Source organism: Geospiza fortis, unplaced genomic scaffold (assembly GCF_000277835.1).
Source record: "Geospiza fortis unplaced genomic scaffold, GeoFor_1.0 scaffold94, whole genome shotgun sequence".
Classification (NCBI taxonomy): domain Eukaryota; kingdom Metazoa; phylum Chordata; class Aves; order Passeriformes; family Thraupidae; genus Geospiza; species Geospiza fortis.
The window spans coordinates 2202671-2210371 of record NW_005054394.1 but is presented as its reverse complement, the minus strand read 5'-3'; positions in this window follow the sequence as shown (position 1 = coordinate 2210371).

Sequence of the window (7701 nt, the reverse complement as noted above, 5' to 3'; positions counted from 1 at the left end):
AGGACTATACAGTTTCATAAAGGCCTATATGAAGGTGTATTTTCATCTAGGTATAATGCAAATTAGAGAAACAAGTATTGAGAGGAGAAGAAAGATACATTTCTTAAGTAGAAATGTATAGAAGTTTTTCCCACAATGAAGACAGTTATTACATGATTTTTTTGTGAATACACCACCTCTGTTACAAGCCCCTACATCAGATGACCTCTAAAATATGAAAGCAATCACTCTTCACTAGCTTTTTCTAAGTCTCAGCTCCGGCAGACAGACTCATCAGCCTCAGGTGCTACTCCAGCCATCTCCCCATGGCTTAATCATTTCAATCTCTGCTTGAATTGTAAGCCTGAGAGCCCCTGAATGCCCCCTGGCTGGTGGCAGCCAGACTGACTTTGTGAAATCTGGAAGAAGACAAGAAGCTGGTTAAGCTTGTGAGCTCAAATTAAATGGCTGACAGTGAAATCTGCTAACACTGCTCCTTAGAAAAGCATGGGAGGGTTTTGGATAGTAGCTAGACCTGACAGCTCCTTACAGATTTGTGGCTTGTCCTTGCAAAGAAAAGCAACAGGAAAACAAACCCTACAACAATACCTTTTCCAAGCAGTGCTCAGTTTGATAGTGGTTTTTATCGTTTACAATAGAATCTTGAAAATATCCTCGTGACAGCCATCATCAAATGTCTTTTGGTAACACTGAGCACTGCATTTTCCAAAGGCATTTGACAAGGGCCAGTAAGAAACACGTTTGATGAATTTAATTTGCTGTGGGACAAGAGGGAGCATTTGATTCTGAGATTTCCTGAGCCAGAGGTTGTTTCTTAAGAGTTCTGGTGACCTTTTCATCCATTCTTTTTTTTTTTTAGTTATATTTTGGTTACATGAAAGCTTTTGGCATCTGCAACATCAAGTTTAACAGATGATCTGTTTGCAATGGCAGACACAATGAACCATCATTTCCTATTTATCTTCTCCAGTTCACACATGACCATACAGAATTAAATCCTCTGCTGCTCAAGCAGCTCTTTGCGAAATCAGTCTGCTCCTTTTTTTCGTAGAATCTTCAGCTGACCGTTTTCAGAGGAATTCTACTGGGCTACAAGGATTTATAATGTGACCAAAGACAGAAGTCTATGTCCACATGTCACACAAAACTGTAAACTCTGTCCATACCAGTGCTGAGCTGTAAATACTGACAGCTATAGAGGGTTACCCTGCAGGTTATGGCCCCACTCCCTGTAGCAAAGGGGGAAATGTTACCCTGTCCCTTGGCTGTAGATTCCCTGTGTAGTTTTGCTGTTATCTGCAGCAACAAGGACCTCACAAAAGAGGTATCCATAGCATTTGGGAGATCCATGTTCAGATTCCCCACTAATTGAAACCAACACTAAGGCACCAAAATTTAATCCAGAAGAGTTCCTGTTTCATTTTATACCCTGGGAAAAAATTGGAGTTTATGAATCCTCACTGAAGTTGGTTAAAGTAATCCTTCCCCTCAGCATGTATTCATCATTCACTACTTAATGTTGGATTTTTGGGGTGTAACCCATTAGGGAAGATCACAGGTCTGACTGAAGTTAAAGGTCTTTTGCTTTCCTCAGTGTTGAGGGGATTTTGGGGAATTTCTCTGCTGTATAATATTAATTTTTTAAGTGCAGTATAGTCTATTAAACACTTAGCTGGGAAACTGCTGCTGATGCTCCATGGCTTCTTCATCAGCTTTCAGACTGGCTGGACAGCCAGGTGAGTTTCTGGGCTAGGCTGTAAATCCTAGCTGATATCCCTAAATGCTGTGTATTTTCTAGGGTTAATTTCACCTTGTCTTTAAAAAATTAGTAATATACAGACTCACTTTAAGGTCTGCTTCCACAAATGAGTAGTTCAAGGTTCTTCATCAGATCCCTCAGAAGTTTCTGATGAGCCCAAGTAGAAGCTGGAGCCATGAGCCATGTCTGTATTAAGTTTAGAGTTGTTGGTTTTTTTTCAGTGCAACATTGCAGACAATCTCACCATCTTTCTAAGCAAAGCACAAGAAACAGACTGAAAATAAGAATGTCAAAGTCACTGTCTCTTGCACCAGCCTTCTCTGACACTTGATATTGTTGAAGCCTCATAAATAAAAGAAGGGTGACATACACAGTATTCCAGTTTAATAGGGATATATTTCATAAGTCAAACATTTTAAAAAATGTTTCTCCTTTGTAAGCAAAACTAAAGCCTCCACTTCAGCATGTTTCATTTTCCTCTCCTGATGAAAGATTTCATGATTTTTCCTTAATACTCATTCAGAAGAAGAGTTCAGATTCATCAAAGTTAAAAATGAAGGAGAAAAAAAAGAGGAAGGAGATAAAGATGATCTGAGCAAGGTGATATGTACACATAATTTTACTTGGTTGTGTCTGGAACATCCACAGTACTGCTGTTCTAAAACTACAGGAGTTTTATCCAGGTGATCTGTCAAGAGCTACCACTAGACCATGAAAGTTTTATTCTACATCTACAGTACTTTCTAATTCAATGGTGCCTAAGCAGCACTGCACATCCATACCACTTTCTTCTTTTGTATATTGTGTATTCAGTTTAGCATGGAAATATTTATAGGGGAAATTTCAAATTAAAAAAAAATATCTCAGGTATATATTTTTTTAATAAGATGGAAATTGTGCAGAAATTAGAGAATAATTTTCCCTGCTGTTTGCAACAGTTTTCCATCAGTATTTCCAAAAGGTTCTATGTTTTATTTTAATTACAGAAATCTTCAAAACCTTCCCAAAGCTTTTAGGTTTCCTCTTTCCATTTACAGCTCTAATGTATTTCAGGGAAAACTTGGCATTCCCTTTGAGATGTTTGAGAGAAGACTGATATTGTATCATTCACTCTTTTTCATCCTCCTCATATGTAAATAGCATAATATTAACTAGGTCAGATAAGGTATGTTTTTATCCCAATAAAATAAGTCTTTTAACATGGATGGGCAAACATATTTAACTAATAAAAAACCCCCAAACACATTGATACTGTAGTCAGGGAGCTGTTCTAGCATTCATTTGAAACAAACCTGAATTCTGAAGCCTTTGGGAAAGACTGTTTACAAAAAACATGGGAAAAGATCTCATAAAAATATTTTAAACAGTTTCATTATTAAAGTCCTTTTTTTTCAAACCTATGCTTATCTGCATACATTATGCAAGACTGGTAATGAAGGGGTATTTCTAACAAATCCAAGAAGGGATAGCCAACAGCATTTTATTCCACAGATAAAATCCAAATCCATTAAGAAAAGTTAATGTGGAAGGTAATACCCCTTTTAAATTTTTTTTTCTAAATTTATTGCTATATGTTGCAGGTAGGAAAAAAAAGGAAGAAGACACTTTGAGTTCTGATCTTCGTGTTTGAAACAAATAGCAGAATTCAGGTTGAGCATAGGTTTAGAGTCTTAATCGGATCAACAAAGTCACATAAATACAGTTGGTACTTAATCAGAAAGAAAAATTCTTAAGCACGTTAGAATGACACACAGAGAAAAAGGGATTTTCAGAGCACTTCTAACTGCAAACAAAAATAAACGTAAAATGGTAGTTCTTTAGAATTTTTAGTTCTGTAAATATCTCAAGGGTGTACTCAAGTGAAGTGTGCATTTTTATAGAATGACTCTATGTATTTTTGTATTTTTTAATCAATAGCTAATATTTAAAGCTACTAATATAAAATTGGAGACATATATTCAGACGCTTTTCTGACTCAGAGATATAGGGTTGGTACATATTAAAAGTAAGGCTCTGCAATTCTCCTGGCAAGAAAAATACCTCTTTATTCTTCCATATAATATGTTAAGAATCTTAATTTTATTACAAAAAGGGAAGAGCATTTCATAAAATTTGAAAAAAATAAATCAGGGAAAATCATCTCTGTGCCTCCATCAATAACTTATCACATTGGATCATATATCCAGGAGAATAATTTCCTGAGCTGGTAGAAGTAAAGAACTGTTAGTTTCCAGTGAGCCAGACAATGAGCTGGACATAAACCAGGTTTTTCCAATGTGTATGTCATAATAATTTTCTTGCAGTTTTTTAATCCCTGATTTGGAAGCATCAGATAACTGAGGGGTGAGAGGCACCTATTTTGATGAGATTTCTACTGCAAAATAGTGTTGGAAAGTGTGCAATTAGCAGTGTGTATTTGCCTCAGTTTTTCTGAGGAATTTGAGTCCGAGAAAAATAAATCACCACCACCAAAAAACCTCCAAACAGAACACAAACAAACCACCCCACATGAAAATCAAGACTGGGATGATGTCGCAGACATCTTTTCACTAAAAATCCTTCCTTAGGATTTTTTCCCTTCTCAGGAGCTGAGGCCTCAGAGACAAAATGTAAACAATGGTTATCTGCTACTGTGAAATGCATCAGGTGTGTCTGTGTTTGGGCCATCTTGAATGTTTACAATTAATGGCCAACCACAGACCAGATAGCTTGGACTCTCTGTCTGAGACACAGACCTTTGTTTTTCATTCTTTTCTATTCTTTGCTAGCCTTCTGAGGAAACTTTTCCTTCTATTTCTTTTTAGTTAGTTATAATGTAATATATATATAATAAAATAATAAATCAAGCCTTCTGAACATGGAGTCAACATTCTTGTCTCTTCCCTCACCTGACAACCCCAGTGGTCACTGTCGCAGGATGATGTCTTATAGTAAATTACTGGAAAAAGTAAGACTATTCAAACACAAAATAAAATTTGCATAACAACCATTGTCACAATATAAGTGGGTTTTTTTTTACACTCTTACATCAAACATTCAAAATTCCTTTATGGGAGTTAAGGGTCATCCCTAAAATTGGATCATATGGTATTTCTGATCATCCTTCACTAGTTCTGAGCTCTGTTGAGTTAGGACCTAGGTAATTTGGAAATATTTTTTGTTGCATTTTGATTTATCTAATTATCCCCTCTTCATTCACAGAAGTAATATAAGTCTATCACCTTCGCTTTACCAAATTTATGACAGTGTTCTGCTTCTTGGCACTTGAAAGTGTCTGGAAGTAAAGATATCAAATAAGCACTCACCCTTGATAATTACTTTCTGTATTTTGTATGTAAAATGTAAGACCAACAGAAGGCTATTTTATCTGACAAGGAAAAAGTAATAAAATTAGCTTTCTATTGATCTCCCCCTACTGCCCTCCCAAGAATGACAAAGCTATAACTCCAGCAGGATCATAGTTTTGTTGTCAGCTTGAATCTAGAGAACACCTTACCTGTAACACTGTTAATTAAATGTAAAATGTTTTATATAGCTCTTTATATATTGAAAGGCTGAGCAACTCCAATTTTCTAAACCTGTCTTCACAAGGGAGGTGTTCAAGCCCTCCCTATTGTGTGTGGCCCCTGCCAGGACCCACTCATTTTTCTTGAGCTGTATTAAATACCCAAAGTGAGGCTTTCATGAGAATGGAGAAGAAGGAGAGAATAACTTCCCTTGACCTGTTATTCACATTTCTTTGGATGCAGTCCAAGATATGATAAGATTTCTGGGCTGGAAACAAATTTTTCCAGTCCGTGTCCAACTTTTTATCTACCAGCAGCGCCAAGTCCTTTTTTCCAGGGTTACTCAATCCATTCATCACTTGGCCTGCATTGACACTGGGGATTGCCTCAACCCAGGTGCAGCAGCAAGTATTTGGCATTTTTAAACTTCATGAGGTTCATCTGGGTACACTCTTCCAGCCTGGCAACCACAGCCACTCATCTTGGTGTAATCTGCAGGGGAGCTGAGGGTGCCCTCAATCCCAGTTTGTGTCTTTGGTGAAGACAGGAGTAACTGCTGGTTCTGCCAGGACCTTGGGACGTGCCTCATCCAGTCCCAACATCTCCCAGGAGTGTTTAAACCATAACTCTCATGCTTTGATTTACCTCTGTCAAAAGGAAGAATTCAGAAGGGCCCCTTGCCCCAAACAGACTGAAAAGCATTTGCTTTTATAATAACTAAATATTACACAAGGAAGTCAAAACCCATTTGATATATTGCATTTGTCAGGTTATTTTTCATAGCGTAGGTAGATCAGTGTAGTAGCCATTAAATTAATGAGATACTAAAACTATCAAACTTTATGATTGTCATCAGATATATGAAACTAATCATAAGAATCAGTTTCTACACTTATTAAACCTGTTAACATTACCAATCAGTACCTAATGCTGATAATAGAACAAGTTGAAGGGATAGAGTTATAGACTTGAAAATCAATAGGACTCATCAGATTTCATAATACTAAATAAAAGTTAGTCAAGTCAAATTCAATATCTGATTTTTGAGAATAAGGTCATCTCATTTTGCTAGACCAAGACTTAAGCAAGCCTTTACTTAAATTCTTCTGTCTCAGTGTGTCTCTAGTTCATTCTAGTTTTGAATGCAAGGCAGCAGGAAGATATATTGTGTGTTGAAAAGATTAAATGCCTGAGAAATATATTTTCTTTATTTTCCATGTAAAATGCTAGCTGGAAAAAGTCTCTGTTTTGATTTGTTTTACAAAATCCAGGAGCAGTGGGGAGGAATTGCTTAGAAAAATATTGAACAACTATAACAGCTTTATGACTTCAATCTAAAAGAGGCATAGGAAATTTTCAGTATTACACAAAAGGCAATGAAATTATATGTACACAGGATTGTAAGGAATTTGTATCCAACATATCCCTTTTCAGCTGCACATCTCTGTAGTCTCTACGAGCTAATGATATGTTCAAAGTCACTACTTTGTGCATTGATAAACAAGTCTAGATGTGTATGTTGTTTTTCCAGTCCATTGCTTTCAATTCTATTTTTTTATCTTGATGTTCTCTCCTCATAGTGAACAGAAAATATATTTTCTGCCTGAAACTGTAGAGACTCAAGGTGTTGTCCAGCCACAAGTAGGCAAGGAAGAGGAACCATAAGGAGTTCTTGGACAAAGCACTGCAGTACTGGTATAAATATAATGTACAGGAGGATCTGTAAATTGTTAAAAAAAACCTGAGAAGCTGTAGATATCTAAAATGGAAAAGAAATCACACAAACCCCAAGGAAACTGTGTCTTCAGCTGCTCAGACTATGGGAGGAAACTCTGGCACATGTCATTTCTCTAAGAGCAAATGTGTAGAAAAAAGAAATTTTTTCTCTGATTCAAACAAAAAAAATTTCTAAAATTAACTCTGTAAAATTAAATGCACTGTTTTGGAGATATTGCATAAGAAAAACAGATTTATTGATTTTCCCAATGGAAAATGAAGTTAACAAAGTAAAATAAAATTTAAAATTAAATAAGAAATGGAAATCACCTGCAAACTCTGATTTTTCACAGAGGATATTTTAATTCTTGCTTAGTGTTTTTATTAGGCCTTCACATTTTTCATTTATGACATTTACATTCTGGTTTGCAAAAAAAGCTTAGAGCAAAAAAAAAAAGTAGATCAGTTGAACAGCTGAGTAGTCTGTGCTGGCCAGCCAAGCTTCTTAAACCCAAACCTTGGATTTTACTTTGCTAGGAGGGCTAGAGCATTCAGGTAGCAGAAATACTGGAACAAAAAATAGCCTGTTTTGCATATACAAATTTGAGGATGAGTTCATTTGTCTGAAAAAAAGATGTCCAGTGTTTGTTAAGAGGTTCGAGAGTAACCAAAATGTTCACAAAGAAATTGGGTGTAACACAGAGCTGACAGAGACCTTTT